A 24200-nucleotide genomic window follows, 5' to 3' on the forward strand; every position below is an offset into this window, starting at 1 on the left:
ACAGAGGCGTGTAGAGTCAGGAAACTTGACCAACATTTTCAAAAGGCATTTGATAAAGTGCCACATAAGAGGCTTATAAGTAAAATAGAAGCCCACAGTATTAAAGGGACAGTGGCAGCATGGACACAGAACCGGCTGGGAGACAGAAAGCAGAGAGTAGGGGTGAACGGTTGTTTTTCGGACTGGAGGGAAGTGTGCAGTCTTGTGCCCCAGGGCTCAGTATTGAGACCACTGCTGCTTTGATCTATATAAATGACCTGGACTTGTGTAGAGGGAGTACAATTTCCAAGTTTGCAGATGATACTAAACTAGGAAAAGTAGTAAACAGTAAGGAGGATAGCAGCAGACTGCAAATGGACATAGACTGACTGATAAAATGGGCGGACCCACGGCAGATGATGTTTAATGTGGAGATACGTGAAGAGATGCATTTCGGGCGCAAGAATGATAATTAAAAACATTTAAACTGGAGCCTCATCAGATAGATGGATTCAGTCATGGAGTCGGCAACCTATGATCTGCTATTAAAATTTAAACGCAGTGCTCCAAACAAAGCCCTGATGTCTATTTATACTCTGTGCTGTATAATTCTATGATTCTATGAACTGCCCGGGAATCGAACCCAAGTCTCTTGCTTATGAGACAAGTGCTCTAACCACTGAGCTACCGGACTCCACGAGTGCGTATGAAGTCTTGAGTTAATTACATTTACCATGATTCAGTGTGTAACCTGCCACCATATGCGGACTCATCGAGCAAGTGTATGAATCGCAGGAAATGGATGTTCTTCTGGGCGTGCGTCGACGATGAAGGCTACATTTCCCGTGATTCAATGCTGCTGATAAGGATGTAATTTGGAGGCCTCCAGGAAGCACAGGAGTAATGGAGGGTAGGGAGTGGAGTTACGAGTTAAGAGGTGAGAAATACGAGTGGTGCAAAGAACTCTTAAGTAGTTTTGAAAGGAAACTGAATGGGACTCGGGTGAATGTACAACTTATATAAGAACATAAGAATTTGCTGGCGAAAGAAGGCCAAGGTCCATCTAGTTCACCTTCCACCGTCCTGGCAGTCACTTGACATGTCATGTCCCAAACTCTACACTGAATCGTGAGATATTATTTTCTAGCAGAAATCTATCTCATTTGTTCTTGAAAGAAACATTTATGGCTTCCTAGAGATACACTCCTACCTCCAAGTCTATACATGTATCATGTAGAAACCAGAGAATTAGCTCCTACGTGTCGTGTCTCAAGGCAGAATGGGATCAGATTTTACCCAATCGGTACTTAGCATAAAGGGTTATAGTGTAGGTGATATAAATGAAACTCAAAGTATTCCCTCTGTTTTAAGTAGTTACATTTTCTGAGCTATTTCTGGGTCTATTGCAATGTTCCTAAGAATGTAGGGGTGAACATGTTTCTCCTTTTGTCTGCTGGACGTCTGATGCAAGCGGAAACCCATTATACTTATTCAATACAGTCACTACACTTTACAAATACTTTGAGACGATCTCGACTTCATAGGCTAGTGCGTATATCAAATGGAAGGTTTTCTTTTACTAAACTAATGCGTTCCACATATAATTAGCACTTTATGTATGTTTCATAAAGACTCAATATGTTAATTATTCACATGGAATCTGTTACCAGAAACTACTGAATGTCTTAAAGCAACAGCTCCAGTCAAAGGCATTCCTCCAGATGCCCAAGTGGAATGATCCCTTAAACCAAAAGTTCCTATTACCGACACATCCATTAACTGCTGCACTTTAAGAAAAACTACATTTCGACAGAATTTCTTTTTTTTCCAGGTGACTGTATTTTAGTGGGAGGAAAAGCTTAAACTCCATTTAGGCTAAGACAAAATTTGAATCAAAATTAAAAAAAAAAAGGGCTTCTAATAAGTTGCGGCATTGACAAAGATTTAATTACAGCCAATTAAACTCCAGCAAGCAAAACCCAGGAAAATGACCCCCTGTGGGGATTGTCTGCTGCTACAGATAACAGAGGAACATTTGATTAAAAATGTGGTGTAACTTGTTAAGCCTCGGTGAAGGATGACGACAAGCCGACATAGAGATCAAACGAGACAAAACCCAAAGGCGTGTCAGTGTCGAGCCTCCGCTATCCGAGTGCAATCTGACCAAGCCATACGCCGTCATGCTGCGGCTTTTGCAGAATCCAAATCGCACCCTTTAAGTCTGATTCCCGTGCACTCGGAATGGTGGAGTTCTGTCGCGCGGTGGTTAGTTAGTTAGTGAGCTCGCAAGCGAGAGGACCCCGGGGTTCGATTCCGGGTCAGGGCGAAAACCTCAGCCGGGTTTCCTTACGCCGCACTCCTCTGTTTTTCCTGGCGGTAAGTGGGAACCCGGTTGTTAGTCGATTGGCGGGTCGCTTTTCCAGAGTAATTACCACTTTTTAAAAAAAATTGGTCACTCAATCCACGATTGTTTGTGGGGACGCTGCTGTGCGCAATTGGCTGCCGCGTTTCGCCCACAAAATACAGTCACTACACTTTACGGTATAAGCGCTCTGGGACGCTATGCTGAGTGAGGGGCACTCTATAAATGCAAGTTGTTGTTGTATAATCTTTGAGACGTCTCGAAGACGTGATAAGGCGCTATATCAAATGCAAGGATTATTATTATTATTATTATTATTATTATAATTTTACCAACCTCCGTTGTGGTTCTGTTGGTCAGTGAAACAAGAAGTCAACTCACTTATTTGGATTCATATATCTCACATCATTTACTGAGACAATGCTTTAATTTTTAAAAAAATGACATTAGAAGCTGACTATCAAAACCGTGTGTGTTCTTGTCAAACTGTGTTCCCTTTGCCTGACTCACAGGAACCAGCATTTACCAACCGGCAATGTTTCACATCTGCAGTTTGACGACTGATGTGTGCAGTGTTTGGGATTAGCTCCTCAAAAATACCTCCAGAATTATCTGAAACACTGAAGTTGTACATATTCTGACGAGATATTATGGCTTTTGCGTGTTTCCTTTTCACATATTCGTGTGGTTTCAGCTGCTTAGCCATAAAATCGCTGTCGTTTCCGAATTTGACTACAATATAATGAATGATGCACCAAGAATATCAATACAAGGTATTTTATACCCTTACTTTTTGCGTGTTTTGTGCCTGCAGTGTTGCTGCTCAGTGTTGGACGCCTGGCACTAGAACGCCAGCAACTTCACGTGTCCTTATGTACAAAGATTACCTGTACTCTTGTACACAATCAACTGCCCCCGGTACACAATTACATGTTCATGTCGATGCAGCACTAATTCTATATCGACTTTTTACAAAACAAATGAATGAATGTTTTTTTTTTGTTTGTCTCATACAAAAATGGCAGATTAATTATATTTTTAATAATAAATTCAATAGTAAATGCACTGAATAATGAATCATATTACATTAAACAACAATTACGTATTTTATAAAGCAATATATGTATTTTACTAAATGGTGAATTGTGCTTATAAAAATATATATATATTATATGGCACTCACGTTATGCACTACATTAAATGACAGATGGTGCAGGCTGCATTAAATTGTAGATTATGTACCTATTTACATTGAATAATAAATTTGATATGATTTATAACAATGTGTCGATTACAATCACTGCAGTAAACGACAGATTGCGTATTTATCCGGTGAAATAAAGAAACGTGGGTGAATGATTTTAAACAGCAGATGAAATTAAACAGTGGCTACTTTTACGATAACTCGTGTGTTTGAGGCCTGGCATCTCATACGCATTTGTAATTCACACTCAGCTATTCTGCAATTTACTCTGACTTCGATCAGGTTTCTCGTTACGTTGCAGCCAATGCCATTTAACATGTCACGCGCTTCAGTTTCTTCGGTGGCATTGTTTAAAACAGAACAGCCGGCCGGCTTCGAAACTAAATTCTAACCGTGTGAGAAATAATTCTTGATACAAATGCTGCCTGGCGTGTGTGGGAACGAGACGGTTGATGCAACTCGGCGTTTGCATCAAGAGAATATGTTATATAATTATTTTTTTTATCTGTAACCTCTGTGCTCCACAGCGTTCTCAAATCTCACTGGTACCACAGCCAGGCCAGACATCCTGGTCCCGAGTGAATGGTATCAAACTCCTCCCGCCATCAAGATTGTGCAGCGAATGCACAATGCAACATCAACTCACGTTTCAGCTGGGTTTTCATGTTTGAGAATGGTGGAATTTTATTAGACTGTAGGCTGCTAGACAAGGAGAAATTCGATATCGAATTGATTATTATTATTAATAAAGGTTGGAGCCATTGCTGTCATTATTCAGGGCAGGGTGCGGTGATGGACACTGTAAAAAGAACCCAGTTATCTATTCAGAGCACAATACAATGTTAGACTGACTTTGCACAGCTGCTTTTCTGTGTACGGATCCAACTGAGCAGACAGTAAGCTGACTCACAGTACACTCATCCAGGTGAGATGGTTGCAGTAACATTTACTCCAAGTCCAATGAGTGTGAACTACTTAAGGAGATGAGATCACTTATTATATCACTGACTGTACGTATCAACACAATTTTCCTTTCCTCTGCTGGCTTCTGAAGATTTCAACGTATGAACATTTTGTCTCCCCTTAATCGTCTTTATTTTCAATTGTATTAACACCAATGATTCCATCCTAAAAGAGGGCTGGGGTCATTTTCTATCTTACGCGGAAAAGACGTAGGTATTGGAAGTGGCCTTGCAGCTCGGGAAGAGGATGGGATTCTGCCAAAGAGCTGAATGCCGGCCTAACTGACCACAGAGTAATCCAGTATATTCCACTTCAGGAGTTTTGCTGTTTTTTTGCCCGTTAGTTAGACAGTGGTGGCTGGTAATACGGATAAGCATCAACGAGATGAGTGGGAAGAATTCCTGTCTCTCCCCCACCCTTCAAGTCCTACCGATGAGCTTGTCATCAGCAGTGCCCTGGAATACTGCAGACCTGCTTGGATTAGGAAGAGGGTTTACTTGATTCCAATATTCCCGTTGCCAAGCATTACGTCTGACCTGCTGGGATCATAGAAAGCGGTCGTGAATGAATAATAAAGCTATAAGGACAGATTGGCAACCAGTCGTATGCTCAATATTACCCACTTCTGCTCCTATGCTTTCTCCTTTGTTCCTAATTCCCACCTTTATCACCTCCCGGCTTCAGTGCCCTCACCAGTTTCCCTCAGTTTTACCTCAGAAGCTCCAGCATACTCAGAACTCCCCGTATTCATTCTCTCCCGCACTCGGCTCTGTCTACCCATCATCCTCATCCTCACCAGCGTCCACTGGCAGATCAGCTCTTCCTCACTTTTACATCCCTCTACGCCTTTGCCCAACCTACCTCTTCACTCTCCTCAACCCCCAGCCTTACACTCACTTCCATTTGCTCTGTGTACTCAAGCCTGTCGAAAATCTCTTGTGCCCTCTGACCCGCTCTGCCTCCCAAAATTCCTCCACCTCACACCCTCTCTCCACGTCTTCGGAACCCTTTTGAAGATCCACCTCATGTGTTATCCGTCTCTAGACCATCCTCTGTCCCTTTCCCACATTGCCGAATGTGCTACACTATCCATGTTAAGTGCTTCCAGGATAATTTCCTGCATGAAAGTCGCTGCCTAATTGCAAGTGGCTGTTGAGAGAGTAAGAAACTTTGTAGAAGTTTCCCCCAAAGTGAATTGTAAATGGAGATCCAAAGAGCATCAATTTCCTGGGTCTCTGTGACATGCTTCTCATGACATGAAGGTAATCCCCATTTGCAACTTGAATTTCTTAGGAGGAAATTCTATTTGAAACGGTTGCATTTCATATCCTATTATCTGTGTCTGTCTCCCTTTTCGTTCTGCGGTGAGATTACTGCAAGCAGTGCATTTTGCTTTTGCCCAGTTATCTAGTCAAGTCTTCAGTGTTGTGCGACCAATAGGATCACTAATCAGTTCAATCCCGAACAGATGACTGAGGAAATCAGTGGAAGGGGGAAAAAAGGGCCAGGGAAAAGGAATGGGAAGTTTGTAAGCGATTAAAGCAGGAACAAAAATAATAACGAGACCTGATGCACCAAAAAATAAAAGCAACGTGGGTCACATGAAAGAAAACTTTGTCTGTTAAGGAAGAAGTGGCTGACTACATGAATAGCTCTCAGATACTGAAATCTCCAAAGTGAAGCAGAACCAGCAGAGACTGGGAAACACAAAGGCGTATTGAAGGATGGTTTGAGGCCAAAACCATTCAGACACAAATGTTTTACAAAACGACAGGCTTCGAAGCTAACTCAGGCAAACGCAAGACAGAGCGTGTATTCTGATATAATGTTCCATGCAGCATGTTCTAATCCAATGCTACGTTGCAAACTTTGGTAATTATGATACTGATGACTTATTACCATAGCAGTGATGCTGCAGCATACATAATGCAGGTAATAATGCAAAAATAAAAGCACTACATCATAAACCAGATCATTATCTTTGGAATCAGTGCAGTGTTATTAAATCTTCAAAGCCACATTTTGCATTTACTATTCCACCGAGGACATATTTCTTTAGATTATTCAGTACTTCAGGGAATCAACATTGAGCCGACAATTACCATCAGATTGTTCCTTAAATCTTCAAGTACTGAACGTCCTGGGAAAGGCTCAGCACAGCCAGAATTTTACATCATCTCGCAGGCATAGAAAAGTGTTTGTAACACTCAATAATATGGAAAACAATTCAAGAAACACACAGCGGAAAAAAAAACCTAATGCTATTTTGTTTATGATTTTCCTGCCATTATTAAAGCCTTTAGAGAATTAAGGATAAAGTATTGGAATAATAAGCGCTCACAAATATGAAATAGTCTCAAATTCAGTACGAAGAAGCCAGAAATGTTTGGCTCACTAAACTCATTGTTCTATATTCAGTTTCGTAAAATCAGCCTCGCTTCATCCCACAGGATTGAACGAAAACATGAAATTGCCTGAAAAGTAACTAATTCCCTGGCATCTTAAATGCCTTTTTGTACGTGTATATTTTATTTCATGGTAATAGTTTTAGTTGGATTTGTCAATCTATTGGCGTGTCTCAAATGTGCATGTGAGCGCCTGTGTGTGTGTGTGCGTGTGATTCTGTAATCTGAACTTCTTAAATGCAAGTTGCAACGTTTTGTTAAATTTAAGGCATTTCAAGCATGAAACTGGTTTAAACACTCAAATTTATTGAATTTCCTTTTAAATATTATGGACTTTCCTTCAAGGGTGGATTCAGTAAAATTGGATTCACTTAGAGTGACTTAGAGTCTCAAACAGTGGATCCTGAGAGCCACAAATATTTTGACAGAGCTGATTCTACTACAAAAGCTGCTTAGTAACATAGGAGTCTGGGAACAGAGGGAGGCCTTGTAGCCCATTGAACCTGCTCCACCGTGGTCTATTCCGTGGGGTGGTGGGCGGAGGGAACCGTGAAACTTCTGAGATCATAATAATAATAATAATAATCCTCGCATTTGATATAGCGCTTTTCATGTCTTCGAGACGTCTCAAAGCGCTTCACAGAATAGACTGTAAAGCGAATTGACTGTATATTTGCAGGCGAAACGCGGCAGCCAATTGCACACAGCAGCGTCCCCACAGTCAGTGGTGGATTGAAGTGACTAATTTATTATTGGTTTTTTTTGAGGGATTATTATCAGGCGTGTGGAGTAAGGAAACTTGCCCAAGGTTCCGCCCTGCCGGGAATTGCCCAGGTCTCTCACTTGCAAAGTGAGTGCTTTAACCACTGAGCTTCGGGACTCCACAATCATGCACGTGAAATGCATTCATCTAGAAAAAATCAATTGTGTTTGGATAAGAAAGGAAAAGAATACGTTAGTGCAAACAAATGGCATTTAACCATCTGGGCTCAACTCTTCTTTGGCAGGACATTCCTGGCCAACCATCCCCTAATAAAATTGGATACTTTACTCCATGGCTGTGTACAAATTGGCTTCAGCCTTCACCTGGAGTAGAGTCTCGGAGCAATTGACATTGGCAAGGTCTGACTCTGGGCCAGGAGAAAGGGCTATCAAAGAAGAAAGTCTTCAGGTGAGAACTAAATACTGTACAGGCAAAGAGGGAATAAAGCACTGGGATCAAGATAGAAAGGTCCAGAGATTTGGGGCATGGTGGATGAAAGCACAGCCATTCATTATGGAGCGGAGGGATGAGGAACATAGCGAATGACCGAGACGGCTGAGTAGTGGGGTGGATAGAGGAGTGGGGTGTGAGCAAGTTGAAGAGGATCTTAAAATCTTCATCAAAATTTAGAGATAACACTTTACCATATATCCTGCTTTAAGAACGCCTTCCAACGTGAAAAGCACTGTATCAAATGAAAGGATCATTAGTATTATTTACATTCATCCATCAGCAGCCTCTTCCTGTTATGAGACATGTTTCAGAAGTTGATCAGGTCACAGCTGTGATGCAACGATTCCAATTGGGTCTCTTGATTTTCGAATGGCCAAAATTTTTTTTGGCTTCCTCCTGCTGAATTTGAGACTATTTAATATTTGTGAGCATTCATTATTCCAATACTTTGTCCTTAATTCTCTAAAGGCTTTAAGATCTATAACTGGAGATTGTTTTAGCCATTTTGAAGTTATTTTTTCTTAAACTTTACCTCTGTCTTCAAAATGGAAGCTGGATAGTACAATGAGTTGTAATTTACATTAAGAGAATTAAGAGTAAAATTAAAAATAGGGCAGAGAGAGAACTGGAAAGAAGCGAACATGGGGGAGAACAGATACCCAAAGAGCAAGCAGGATCATTTAAAAAATGTTTAATTGATATTTGTTTTTCAATTAAAATTGCTTGTCAGTGTTTTCTTTGTGTAATTGAGGGTTGATAGTATTTTAATATCAAGTCTGACACTTGAGTAACTGTTTATGTTATATTAACATTTGTATTAGTGCTGTGCAGTACATGTTGAAAATCTCTAAACCATCCAGTCACTGAACCTACCAATTACCCCGAACCTGTCAATAGTGTAAGTGTTAACCTACTATCGATGGTCAATAGATCAGAATGCTGAACATCAGCACTCACAATAACTGATCCTAAGGAAAGACTGGCTAGGGTGGCAGTACTTATACTCCTGCAGGACCATACGCATACAATGAATAATAAGGCTCCAAATAATAGATACACCACAGAATCCTATTTGAATGTACACGGACTGGAAGATCAAGTGAATAAATAAAGAAACAAGGCTTCAATTAAAGTATTTTAGGACCATTATTCTAACTTCAGTGATGGGGAAAGTGTTCAACACTATTTTCTAGAATGGTATTAAAGGTCACCTAAGCCACAAAGGATCCAGTGGTGCCGAGCAAAGCTGAAGAGTAATGATGAGCACGTGGAGCCTTGTGTGAGAAGCAATATATTGGAAATAGGAAGCCTGTAGTGTGTTGAATGAGAGAAAATTAACCTTAAATCACAAAAGCAATGGGTGAGTGTTTCTGCTTTGGCAGGGGGAGGAGAGAGGCACAAGAGGACAATGTTCTAGAGATGGAAGGAACAGTTTTTGGTGAAGGTCAAGCTGAATACCAAGGTTGCGTACTGGTGCACTAACCTGGAGCGAGCAACCAGACAAAACTGAAACGAGAGCCAAACAAGATGACTTCAGTTTTGTTGACAATCAGCTGAAGGAATTTAAAATTCAGCCAGGATCTAAGGTCCGAAATTTCATCTCATTAAATCATTTGATTTGATCATTTGATCTTAAAACTTAAGATTGTGTGGAATTGTGGAAATTTCTTAGATTTAGTTTCAATTTGAAAGTTGGTTTTCTAGAGGTCTTGAAAAGCTGGGGTGAAATTTCAGGCCTTTTGTTCCAGGCCGTCAGATAGTTCTGGAAATGAAGACAGAGGTGGGTGGGTGTGATCCACAATCAAGTGACGACTGACTCTTATCCTCGGCAGCAATTACTTTTGATTAGAAACCTGGGGCAGAAGCCTCTTCAGGCGATATATTTTTTAAAAATCCTTACATTTGATACAGCGCTTTTAGTGTCATGTGGCGGTCTCAAAGCACTCCGCAAAATAAATCGGATAATTTGCCTGAATTACCAGCAAACATTTGACAATGTTCCATACGTGAGACTTTATTGGCGAAGAAATAGAAAGCAGGAAGTGATGGTCAATGGGAAAAGCTGCAGTTCTGGAGGAGCCAGTCTGGATTATTGACTGTTGGATCCAATCACATTTTCAAGATGGAAGTAGATAAATATTTGTTAGGTCGGGTGTCTATGTATTAAGGGATGTATTATTTCTATGTATTATAGCCCCTGTCTATGTATTTACACCTCCTGTGTCTATGTATTAAGGGATATGGAGCAAGGCCGGGTAACTGCACCTGAGGTACAGATCAGCCACGAACTTATAGAATGGCGGAACAGGCTCGAGGGGCTGAAAAGCCTCCTCCTGTGTCTGTGTTTATACTTTTCAAAAATCATTTGAGGATGCGTACTTTTTATTATTACTCCGTTATTGTCTGATACCAATTCATGTGGTTAGGAGGCCAATGAAAAGGGAATTGCTAACATTCAAAAGGACCTGCATCTCTCCAGGGAACGGGCTATGAAATAACCCATTGTAGGTAATAGATTTTTATTGAAGGTAATTGTAATGTAATGCACACTAGAACAAGAAACATGAAACATTTCCAGTTTGATGCCTTTCTATTAGCAAGGAGGAAAAAGGGAAAGGATTTGGGTGTGGTTACTGACCATTCACTGAGTGTTTCCACTCAATTGAAGTCTTTATTAACAAAGCTAATTAAATATCTTCTGCGCAATTGATTCTAAGTAGAGCCAGATTATTTTAACCCTCTATTAACTCACTGATGAGGGTATAATTTTGGAGGCAATTTGCAGGGTTTTTTTAAAAACAGGATTTATTAATGTATAAATCTGGAATTCCTGGAAATCTGATTTTCAGGAACACTCCAAAACATTGTACTTTCCCAGTGGGGTTCCGCCAACTTGGCATAATACTGGTAATATAGTTCTAATAATCGTTAGAATCGTTGCATTTGATATAGCGCCTTATGACATTGTTGAGACGTCTCAAAGTACTTCACAGGATTTATTATGTGATGGATTGACTGTGTATTTGGTGATTGCTGCTAAGTTTTCTTCATTAAGAAATCCTGATAAGGCCATTTGTGTGCAATGTAAGAGATAGTAAAGATGTAAATAAATGATCTAATCAAACTATGATCGTAGAACTAAAGCATTCAAATAGAATATTAATACATTTTAAGTGAGGCTAGAAGTTAGATCTCCCTACAGTGCACTGGATATATGGCATAGAGTTTGAATAAACCAGTTAGTAACAGTTAATCTGTGTGGCTCAGTGATTATATGGTCAGAATTAAAATAAGCACAATTTCTATATCGATGATCAAATGTTCCATTAAACACTTCTGTAGTGACTGCCCTGGAAGATGGTCGGATGTATCTCAGGAGAGCAAGAGGAAACTTTGTAATTGTTTCTGAAGAGATAATAATAATAATAATAATAATAATAATAATCCTTGCATTTGATATAGCGCTTTTCACGTCGGGAGGACGTCCCAAAGCGCTTCACAGAACACACTGTAAAGTGAATTGACTGTATATTTGTGGGCGAACGCGGCAGCCAATTGCGCACAGCAATGTCCCACAGACAGTCGTGGATTGAAAATGACCAATTTATTATTGTTTTTGGTTTCGGAGGGATTATTATTAGGCTCTGTGTGGAGTAAGGAAACTTGCCCAAGGTTTCGCCCTCTGCCTGGAATTGAACTCAGGTCTAAGAGATTAACCCTTAATGTACGATATGATTTCTGATAATTCTTTCCTCTGATTCCAAGTGTTTTAAACCAACTGTAGCAGCCAGTCTTAGGACTAAAGTGCACGTTCAAGCTTCAGGCTTGACATTGTAAGACATCACAAGAGTTGTTCAGCTGAAAAAAGACTTTGATCTCATCCTTCTGTCTACCTAATACAGCAATCAGCTGTTAGTCTATCAGATTGTAGGTGTCAGCCTGGCTCAATTAATAACACTCTCGTGTGGGTTTTGAACTCACAATCCAGGTTGGCACTACATTACAGTGCCAGGGAGCACTGCAATGTTGGAGGCAATCAGATGAAATGTTAAACAGAGGTCCCATCCGCCTGTTCGAGTGGACATTAAAGATCCCGCAACACTATTCGAAAAGAGAACGGAATTTCTCCTGCTGTTCTGGCCAACAATCCCTGGGTTAAAATTGATCACTCCCTTCATGCCTGTTTGTGGGGCTTAGCTGTGTCCTCCCGTGTTTGCTTACAAATACACAGTCACTCCACTTGACAGTAAATCCTGTGAAGCGCTTTGAGACATTTGAATGACTTGATAAGACACTATACGGAAGTTTATTATTATTAAGATGCTGTACAGTATAATTTAATTATATATTATTCAATGCAATTTATATCGTATAAATTATATATGTATATTTATTTATTTAAATTATACATAATTTATCTAATTATATATCATTTATCTAATTATATATAATTTATCCAATTATATATAATTTATATAAATGATACAACAATAATTTTTGGCAAATATTGCCGCACTTTTCTATTGGCCCAGCACAGCTTTGTTTGGAACAAAGCCAGAGAGGGAGAGAGAGATGATTCATAGTGGGGTGGGGCGTAGGGGTGCGGAGGTTTGGTGGGTAGGGGGGGTAAAGGAAGAGGTCAGGGAAGAGGTGAGGAATAGACATGAAAAAAAATGCAGCCTGGAGGGTTTGAAAGACCGCGCACTGAAGTGACGTCGCACAATAGTTTGAGTTGTTGATCCAGACGGGAGATTTTCAAAAATGGCGTCATCGCGCCTGGAACGCCGAACCTTTGCCTCACCCCCCACCCACCCACCCACCCACCCACCCCTCTCCGAATGTCACTGCCTCGCTCGCTCTCCCGACCTCACCGCTCGTTTGCTCCTATCTGACCTCCAAAAGTGTCTGATTATTATTATTAAGATGCTATATAATTCAATTTATGTTAGTTTGTTTACATCATGAGGACATATCACAGCGTTTGACAACGCTGGATAGGGAGGGAGGAGTAAAATGATTAAAAAGCAGAGTCAAAGAGGTATATTGAGAGATGCCACATCAAATTGACCTCCTTGCCTTGTTTGTTGCTGATTCATACTGTTTTGACATGATGAGTGAAGAGTCAATATCCCTAGGATTCTTTCAACTTATTCCTTGGCAAGCTCTGCCTCATCCTTGGAGTACACAACTCAAGGACAGCGAGGCTAATCTTCCCACAGCACTGGTGAAGATCAGCAAATTCAGCACATCGAGGAACAAACCAATTACCTTCCTGTTCCGTGCAGCTCAATGCCATGCCACTCGACACTTAATCATTGAATTAATATATTGCAGCCTATGGCTGGATCAAGGCTCCTGTGGAGGAAGATGTATCTCTGATTTTGCTAACTGAATTCACTACTTGCTAAGTCTCTTTCCTCCTACATATCTCAAACTATAACCTGTTTTATATAGCCTCCGCCTTGCCCCTTCCTTCCCCATTTTCAGGTCGTGCATGAAGACCTTCCTTTTTGACCGTGTCTACGGTCACCTCCCCACCCCAGGGGCACTATATAAACGTTGTTGTCATCATTTTTCCCTTGAACCTATCCATTGTCTCAGATTGCTGGGAGGCTTGGAGCATGTTTAATACTGCACACTTTTTTTAGGTTGCTATTGATGTTAGACGTGCTCCCCATGCCCCCATTCTGGGGAGAAAATGGCTCAATGTTTCTCCTCTGTGTCACGTGAAGCCATTTCCTGTCCATTATCCCCGTGTAATTCTTATGCTCCAAAATGAAAGAGCACCAGAGATGATTGTATGGTTTCATGAATATAGATTTCTTGGCTTTCTGCATGCTTCCTTTTGCCAACTAAAATAGTGCTTCCAAGTAACAAAAGACTAAACTGGGATTGTCACTGACAAAATAATCAGAAGTAAATTACACCCATACACCCTTACACATCCTTCTACTTAGCTTGATCTCTTCTGTTGTAATTAGGGTATGATCTGCAGTATTTCTGTGAACTATGAAAGTACTGACAATAATATGATATAACTCTACATTGTTCACACAGTCTAAATCAAACTAATGAAACAGTTCCAAGTCACTTGTGAATAATTTGGAGAGTGAGTTGCTTCAGTTGACGTGATCCATAATGTTGTATATAGAATTATAATTGGATTGGGCATTTGGCAAGGAACCTATGCCATCAGAGGGCAATCATTCCTGCACCATTATGTAAAAGACCTTTAGCAAGGGGGAAAGAAGGGAACTAACAGAGGAGCTGGATAGCGCTGTAACTTTCTGACATAACACGTTATTTACTTTGGTTTAAAAGCTTAATTAGCATATTGGATACCAGGGAATACTACTTTCTCTTTCGAATCGTATATGAGATGCTTAACGTCTACCTGAACAGGCAAAACAGGACCTTGATTTACAACAATAACAGAAACTTGCATTTATATAGCGCCCTTCATGAGGGGTAGCATCCTGGAGCGCTTAAATTTAACGTCTCATCTGAAGGCAGCACCTCTGACAATGCAGCATTTCACCAGCACTCTACTGAAATGTTAGTTTAGACTGAGTTCAAAGACCTGACACAACACACAACCTCCTAATTCATAGGTTAAAGTGTTGCTAACACAGCCAGGCTGTTCCTCATCCAAGGGATACTGACCTAACTGTCTGAGTTTAGACAATATCCTGTGGATAAGATCAGAGGGAGAATTTTCCATGTTTTGCAAATGACGAAGGAGACCTAACTAAAATCATGAGGCTATTTTGATTCTATTTTTCCAAATATAACTTCAGCAGCTTTAGAATAACCTGCTTAGGTTGGAGATAAGCAGGGTCATTTGGGACTGAGTTGTCTCCAAGGTGATATTCCAAGCATTTTGTGTGGAATCGACTGAATCCACTCAGTAGTTTGGTTCGCTGAACCCTTCAAGGCACTATTGGTGAAGAGCAGCCATCCTGACTCGTGGGCTACATGTGGAGGAGCAGACCAGTAACTGGGGGCAGGGATTGTTTCTATGAAGCTCCTATTAATCCTGCTAACCCAAACCCTAACAGATATATGGTGGTCCTAGCTGGACAACAAGAACTTGCATTTATGTAGACCACTTCGCACAGGAGAGCAACAACAGAGTGAATCTTGCCAGACAGTGGTTGCAATTGAAAGGTGTATAGTTTAGCTGATTAAAACCCAGCAGCACTTAATACTTAATACTTTCCAGGATCCATTGAGCAGGATGCTTTCCTCCAAGGAGAGAAAGCACACTTCATTCCAGACACAGGAAAATTCCCATGCATATTTTGAACTCTCAAGGATTTCCGGGGGATACTCTTAAGCGCAATAATGTGTTTCTATGTTATATCAAACACCTGGCTGACCAAAAAAACACAAGGAAATGTCTTGTGACTGTAAAGTTACAATCTAGAATCTGAATGACTTCCTTAATAATAACCTTAGATTGAGCGAAAAAACCATCTCCAGCTCTGCAACGGACATCTCTTCATTGTATACATATGTTTAGTGTCTCTTGTTCCAGTTGGTATTGCAATGAATTTAGCTACAATGAAATCCATCTACCAATGCAGAGTACATCCGTTAATTGGCCCTGATTTTCCCTTATGCTATTTATGCTCCTGATATTAGTCACCCGCCCAAACAGTTTGGAATCAAATCAGCAATTGTAGTGCAAGGCACAATCTCTTCCAAATCATTTATGAATAATTTCCTGCAGCAAAGGATTGAGTAACTGACTCTACGAAAGGCAACCACCTCTCCACACGTTAGTAATGCAGTATATCCACCCGCTGGTGAGACAGTCTCTTTATATGCAGATGACCCAGTACCTCTATAAGATGGTGAACGAGTTCTCTCTATATGCTGGTCATTGAGTCCCTTCACATGCTGGTGGCATATTCCATCTGATACTCCAGAGCAGTGCTGGAGGTATACTGAATTATTGGAGGACAAGGATTCAACTGATCACTTATTTCAGTCTTTGCGGTGGCTATGAGGGCACTTTAGGGTCTTCTCAAAAACTGTTAGCCTTTCTGTTGTATCTTGAAGTTTCCAGTTGGATTGACTGCTATTGGACTTTCCAGTTTTTTTTAGCTGTGCTTGTGGGCAGTGTGTGTGACATTGTTATGGTAATGTGGTTAGCAATGGAGACCAGATCTTGAAGAATTTTCCTGATTCAGACTTAACCAGTCCAGAAATTTACAGAACGAGCGTTTATTGATTCCCTACAGTTTCCTTGAGTTTGCCAATTCCTGCGCTGGATGTTCTTCCTAATGAAATATGCATAAGAGAATGAAGTGACTTGTCAGCTTGGCTCATAGCACTCTCACGTTTTTGTGGTCAGCCAAGTAGTATCTAATACATGCAGAAACCCATTAACGTGCATAACAGCATCCAAACCAAACTACTGAAGAGTTCCACGGGTGTATAGTTTCTGTTTGTCTGGTATGGAGTGTAGCTTGGGGACCTGGGTGGATATGCCAGAGCACTGCTAGAGTTTAACCAGGTGAAACTACACAGTTTACTACTGATAAGCTTCCTGCTGCTTGTCCAGGTAGGACCATTCTACCTGTTAGTGTTTCGGCTTGCAGGGTTAACAAGAGTTGAATGCGAAGATTTACAGTCCAGTGACTGGTCTGCTCGTCCAAAGAGCCAATGAGCCAAGCTGTAATCAATATTGCCCTGGAGTACTTTGCACCTGCCAGGCTCAGGAACTACTTCAAAGAGTTGACTCATTTCCGATATTCCATTACCAGGCATGTCACTTTGGAGCCAAATGAGTCCCAAATAGATACGATTACCACCAAGAAGAACAGAGAACACCACCCTTGTTCCGATGCCAGAAGGTTGAGGATTAGGGGTTGAAGAGCCCCCTCCCACAATCAGGACTTGAGTTCATAGACTGGGCCAATAGTCCAGGGCAGGGTTGGGGGAACTAAATTGTTGGAGGTGCTGTCCTTTGGATGTTCACCTCATAGCTGGTCAGGGACCCTGGTGGTGTGAACAAACTGTCACATTTGCCTACATATTGCTTGTTTCTTCCTTTATTCTACCTTTAACTCAAAGCAATAATCCCATAATGTTTACCATTGTTGTGGCCCCATCTATTATAATGATAGGGAGTTTGCAAAGGAGAAGACAAAAGGAGATCATGAGTATGAACAACAAATTAGTCCCAGTTACTGGCAATTGGCTGTCCCATTACGCCCACAAAACACAGTCACAACACTTTACAGTACCTGTGAAGCGCTTTGAGAGGTCTCGAAGATGTGATAAGGCATGATATCAAATGCAAGGATTATTATTATTATAATTTATAATTCTGATTTAATACACACGCTACCACGAAGAGATAACCATTTTATCAGTTTGTGGCAGCACTTTCTCTGTATGTCTTAACATAAGGAATCATCCCACTCAGCTCCTGTTAACCCTGCAAGCCAAAGCCCTAACGGGTAGGCTGGTCCTAGCTGGACAAGCAGCGGAAAAGTTTGCTGGACACCAAGATCAACGGCAAGCTATGGTTTTTCCCCTGGATAGACTCCAGCAGTTACCCCAACGCACACTCTGGGGTCCCCAAGCTTTGGCTTTTGCCAACCTGCACCTGATACTTTCCAGAGTTAGGTAAACAGGATGCATTCCTCCAGGGAGATTCCATTCCAACAATTTATCTCTGGAATCTCCATTTGTAGATGGGATGTATGGAAATCTCAGCTTGGCTTGGACACTCTTAAGCACGTTTCAGACACCCGATTGACCAAAATAAATAAATAAATAAAATTAATTTGCTATATCCGGGAGAGTTCAAAAGAGTGGGACCATAGGAGACTTCAGTGTAAACTCAATCATGGGTGACATGGGGAGTCAGTGGAGCCGGGCGAGGATGGGAGTGATAGGATCACAGAGCCTGGTGCGGGAACAGTCACGAGCTGCAGAGTTCTGGATAGTCTGTAGCTTGTGAAGAGAAGAGGTGGGTAGTCCAGGGAGACGGAATAATTTTAGCGAGCAGAGAGATCACCCTACCAACCCGCCCACTCCCTCGGCTTGGCACATCCCCCGCCCAGCCCGCCCCACCATCAGCTCATCCAAATCCAATTTAGATGCTCACCTTCAGATGTCCCGAGCCTTGGGATGTCCTCCCAATGTAAAAGCTGCTATATATATATAATATATAATACATCTGTAAATTTGTTATTTTTGTTTGTTGGAGAGAGTGTAGGTGTTTCATGGAGGGCAATGTGAAGGGGACAGGCAGCTGTGGAGTTTGCAGGACTGGGTTGGAGGGATGGGGAGAGAGAGCAGGATTTGGAAGCAAGGGTAGGGTGGGGTAGGGGGTTGGGAGAGCAGCACAGGCATCCTGTATATTTGGCCTTCTGTCGCAACCCTATTATTATTCAACATTGCCAAATGTTTTGTGGATGTACTTCTATCCAGATCTACTCTTAATTTTAAAATGATGTCTTGTTGTGATCTGCTCCCAGCTAGAGCGAAGTCTAGTTTCCAATCACCTTGTCAGCTTGCTTTTCTTTCTTTAAAATAACTTATCTCGTAACAGCGGTATCTGATGTGTATTTCATTTGCGAAGCTCAAAGTTAACCAGGTTTTACAGAATATCCTACGAACAACAACAACAAAATAACATTTGGACGTCCTCCCAACGTGAAAGGCACTGTAACAAATGTAAGGATTATTAAAATTCTTGCAGGATATTATAATTCAATCTCACCCAGCAGTGTCTCATAGCAACATTTCTTTATTCCAGCTATCACCGTGGTGAATAGTCACTGAATGCACCTAAAGCGAAGCACCCAGAACTGCACATAGCATGAAATCTGACCAGCATCTCTTTGCTTTTATATTTGAGACCTTTATGATAAAGCTCAGTATCCATTAGCCTTTCGGATTTCTTTCATTATCTGCCAACTAGTTTTTAATGGCTTACGCACCTGGATCTCTAAATCCCTTTTCTCATCCAGCCCCTATATCTTCCCCATTGAGAATATATTCCCATCTGCCATTGTCTCATTTAAAGCATACTACATCATACTTTGCCACGTTGCCCTGTTCCCTCTGCCACAGCTCTGTCAACTCACTCAATCGGTCTTTGTCTCCACGCCGATTATAATGGCAAGTCACATTAGGGGCTGACACTGCCAAAGGCTATCTGCGTAACCCTCAGCAGAATTTTTGCCTATTAGTGTCTTCAGCAAACACCAGGTCTTTCTGTACAGAGTGAAAACCGGGGCCCAATCTCGATCCCTGAGGCGACGTAACCTTTCACCTTCCACACATCAGATGATGCCCCTTTAATCGTCTTTGTCTGTCAGATTTACTCGTCTGCATGCAACGCTGTTCCACATTTATAAATTTTTAGTAACATATTTTAGTATCTTGCTGCTCGTCATGTGTTTAGATCACTTAGACATGCAGTGACAATCTTAGAGTGAAGTTTTCACGGCTGATTTTCACCAGGATCGCTGTGCCACTTGGAGTCCCAGTGTTAACGTCTTTACATTGTTAAGACAACCCTTCGACTACACATTTAAAAGAAAAGCTATTTTCATACAGCAAACACCACAGCATTTTGGATACAGTAGTCCCAATAGAAATCACGATATCATCATGCCCACTAACCTCTTAACAAATTACATTCTTAGAGTCCCAATAGCCCTTCAACACTGACGTATTGAGGTTCTACAGGATATGATATAAGCCTCCTCTCACTCTGCCCTCCCTCCTCCCAGCAATGTTAATTGAGGTGGATGGCGGTTAGCACCAGGCTTTGTAGGAAATGTAGGTGGAGCTTGGAAAATCATTTCATATCTAGTCAAGGGAGAAGGGCAAGCACTCATCCTAGAAGTCAGACATTGCCTTTGAGACAGTCTGCTTAAAAGCAGATACTGCGTGACTAAGCAGTTCCTAAACCTTTTTCTTGATTCTCTTTAGTCGCTGATCTATTTGTTTTTTTCTCTCTCTCTCAAATATCTTGGTCTTTCCCTCATGTTTTCTCTTTCTTGCACTCACGTTTTCCTGTTCCACCGCTGTTACAAGATATAATAATAATAATCCTCGCATTTGATGTAGCGCCTTATCACGTGGTTGAGACTTCTCAAAGAGCTTCACAGAATATACTGTAAAGTGGATTGGCTGCGTATTTTGTGGGAGAAGTGCAGTAGCCAGTTTGCGCACAGCAGTGTCCCGCAAACAGCCAAGAGAATGGGCTTAGAATTGGAAGTCACCAGAGGTGACTTAGCCTGACAATCGCTTTAAGTTATTTCTCGGTTGAGAAAAGTTGCTTTCTGTTTCTGTTGGTAGCTATTGAACCAGAGAATGTAACTTGGAAAATTAAGTGGCCTGCTTAAAGCTTGTTTCTCTCTTGCTTACGTATGTGCCTGTTGACTCTGTGGTAGCCGGGTTTCAAAAGATAATAATCTCCTGGCGCAGTCTGCTACTGATCAAGCTCTGCACTGAAATGGAGACTACAGTTCCAATCACAAGACCTGGTGTTCAACACCTTCGGGGTATATCTGTACTGCTGTTTCCGACTTCTTCCTGAAAACCAAAGCACTCAACTTAACATTAAGAATTATTAAAAATTATTTCTGCAGTTCCAAGCCTTTTATTTTCTCCCCAAGCTCCTAGTTATTGGTTCAAAACTCTTGTGGTTAGGTTTAAATATCAGAGCAATACGATATAGCGCAGTGAATTGTCATTGTCTCTCCTTGCCTGGAGTAAGTTAGGGTAGGTGGGTGCACCACAAATATGAATGAGCCTAATGAGTCAGAGGAAGCTGCTTATTAATGTACGGACATGATGGGAGAATTACAGTATGGCTTAGAGATGTTTTCTGAGCAGGCATTAATGTTACCGCTCTACACATAGCTGAAATATTGCATGTGATAGCTGTTGAGCTGCTCGTAGTCATTATCTGCACACACAGGCAAATCACTCCCCCCAAATGCTTTCTCCTTAACTCACGCCAATAGGGAAGTTAAAACACATTATGACAAAGTAGGGGCATAAATCTACAGAGGCCCACAGCGCACCTGTGTGCAGTTTATGTTTAAGGGAAGTGTGTTTATGTGTAATATTTAACTTGCATGTAGAGCTGTGATGTTATGGATAGTGCATAATGCTCTAATTCTCCCACCAGGTTCTGCACAGAACTGCTTACATTAGGTATTAGGTGGCTCACCTGGCAGCGTTCTCGCTTCGGAATCAGAAAGTGGTGGATTCAAGCCCCAGGTTGGGACTTTAAGCTCACAGTTTAAGCTGTTATAAGACCCTCCTCTTCTGTCTCAAGACCGTCCTCTTCGACCTCTCCTTCGGCCACCCCTCCTGATCCCAACCCCCTGCCCGGGTTCAAATCCCTGACTGTCCAGCGCCTTGGGATGTCTTCCAGATGTGAACAGAGATATACACGTGTAATTTGTTGTTGTTGTTGCCACACCAACACAGTGCTGCAGGAGTGTGTTGTTGGAGGTGCCGTCCTTCAAATAAGACATAAAACTAAAACCCCGTCTGCCTGTTCAAATGAATGTTAATAATCCCATGGCACGATTCGAAAACAGAAGAGAATTTCTGACCAACAATCCACCAAAGAAAATACGTAATTTACTTCATGGCTGTTTGAAGGACTTTGCTATGTGCAAATTGGCTGCTGTGTTTGCCTACACAAATATATAGTCAGTACAATCTACAGTATATCCTGCTAAGTGGTTTGAAACATCTGGAAAGCATGATATGGTGCCATATCAAATGCAAGGATTATTATTTTTTATCCTTGTCTTTTAGCAGTTTGAAGCCTTTGCGAATCGTTTCCAAGTTGTGATATGTGCAAAAGGCATCTGCGGTGATATTAGCAACTTCCAGTTTGTGCAATTCACAGCTGTTGTGTCCCAGGTCAGCAAAGTCTGTAAAAGGCCAGCAAGTAAAAACAGCCAACCTCTCCTTACACCAGATTGATCACTGGCCTTTTATCGGACGTTGGTGACTTGAGGATCACAGGCCTCAAATTTCACCGAAGATGTCACAAAACAGAAGGTCCGGTCAATGCAACAAATCTGAAGGCAGTTGTGAGGCCTACAGATGATGCTTGTCTCTCTTCTCTGTAATGGAGTCCTGTAGCTCAGTGGTTAGAGCACTCGCTTTACAAGCGAGAGACCCGAGTTCAATTCCAGGCAGGGCGAAACCTTGGGCAAGTTTCCTTACCCCACACGCCTAATAATAATCCCTCCAAAACCCCCCAAAAAATAATAAATGGGTCATTTTCAATCTACGACTGTTTGTGGGACATTGCTGTGCGCAATTGGCTGCCGCGTTTGCCCACTAATATACAGTCAATTCACTTTACAGTGTGTTTCTGTGAAGCGCTTTGGGACGTCCTCCCAACATGAAAAGCGCTATATCAAATGCAAGGATTATTATTATTATTATTATGTATTCATCATCCTTGTGAAGTGAAGTAGGGTGCCTAAGGGAGAACCCATAGAAATTTAAGGACACCATTCAACTGATCGTGCCTGTGCTAGTTCCCTGAAAGAGCCTTCCATTTTGTTCCATCTTCCTGCTTTTTTCCCCATAGCCTTTTATATTTAATAGAATAGAATATGGTAGAATTACCAATATGTCAGGGAAATTTGGGTAATGTGTTTGAATTTAAATTCAAATGCCCTAGCGTTGCATCTAAGCGCTTGTCTTATTCACCACAACCTGCATTAACTCCCTTTCATTGTATCGACAGGTAGCAATAATAATCCTTGCAGTGGGTAAAGCACCTTAGTATTCTCAAAGCACTTCATAGGAATTACTGTAAAGTGTTGCGACTGTGAACAGCATAAAGTTAATGCACAATTTTATTCTGAGGACACAGGGAGAAACTCTCTTTACTTTTTAAATTTTTATCGTCCACCCGAACAGATAAACGGGAGCCCGGTTTAATGTCTCATCCAACGAATTGCACTTTGACAATTCAATGCTCTCCCAACATTGTATTGGAAAGTCTCCCCTTTACCTTCTCTGTAACAGTAAGTTGAAAATCTGTGGAGTTTACCATGATTATTTTCTATCTATCTTTCACCAGTTACTGGTCGCTAGCAAGCTTGTTCATAGGTGTACAAGTATTCTCCATGAATATATTTAGCCACAACAGACTTCTGCACAACTCTATTAAACCCACACAGAGTCTTTCCCCTTCACTTTTTTTCTATCGATGGGGTATTTTGCAATGCAGTTCATTTGCCACTACTTTACATATCTATCTTTTTTACATAGTCTTTAGAAAGCGCTTGTTTGATGGGGTGATTAGCCATTTTCCAATTCTGTGCTTTCTGTGTTCTTAACATAACATAACATAACATGTAGAAGCAGGAGTAGGTCATTCGGCCCTTCGAGCCTACCCCGCCATTCAATCAAGACTGATCTTCTAATCTAACTCCAGCTAATAACCTAACCCTGCCTTATCCCCATATCCCTTAATCCCTTTCGCAATAAGAAATCTATCTATCTCAGTCTTGAATATGTTCAAGGACTGAGCGTCAACAGCCCTTTGGGGTAGTGAGTTCCATACATTCACCGCCCTTTGAGTGAAGAAGTTCTTCCTCAACTCAGTGCGAAAGGGCTGCCTCTGATTTTAAGGTTGTGACCCCTGGTTTTAGTTTCTCCAACCGGGGAAACAATCTCCCACTATCTACTCTATCATTGCCCTTTGATGATCTTATAGGTTTCTATAAAAAAGGTGGAAATTGGTCAGTCTATCCTCGTAACTCAACCCTTTCATCCCTGGTACTAACCTAATAAATCCACACTGCACCCCCTCCAAGGCAAGTACATCCTTCCTTAAATAAGGAGACCAAAACTGCACACAGTATTCCAGGTGTGGTCTCACCAGGGCCCTATACAGTTGCAGCAAGACTTCCCTACTCTTATACTCTAATCCTTTCATAATGAATGCTAACATACCGTTCGCCTTCCTAATTGCTGCTGCACCTGCAGACTAACTTTCTGTGATTGGTGTACAAGGACACCCAAGTCCCTCTGGACGCTAACACATTCCAA

General features: G+C 41.4%; 1 non-coding gene across 1 annotated transcript; it reads left to right on the forward strand.

Annotated features, from left to right (window-relative positions):
- Positions 1–22261: 22261 nt before the first annotated feature.
- On the forward strand, positions 22262–22333 carry trnav-uac. The gene has a single exon. It is a non-coding gene; the product is annotated as a tRNA-Val (tRNA).
- Positions 22334–24200: the final 1867 nt, after the last annotated feature.

The sequence above is a fragment of the Callorhinchus milii genome, unplaced genomic scaffold, assembly GCF_018977255.1.
Source record: "Callorhinchus milii isolate IMCB2004 unplaced genomic scaffold, IMCB_Cmil_1.0 Scaffold1, whole genome shotgun sequence".
Lineage (NCBI taxonomy): Eukaryota > Metazoa > Chordata > Chondrichthyes > Chimaeriformes > Callorhinchidae > Callorhinchus > Callorhinchus milii.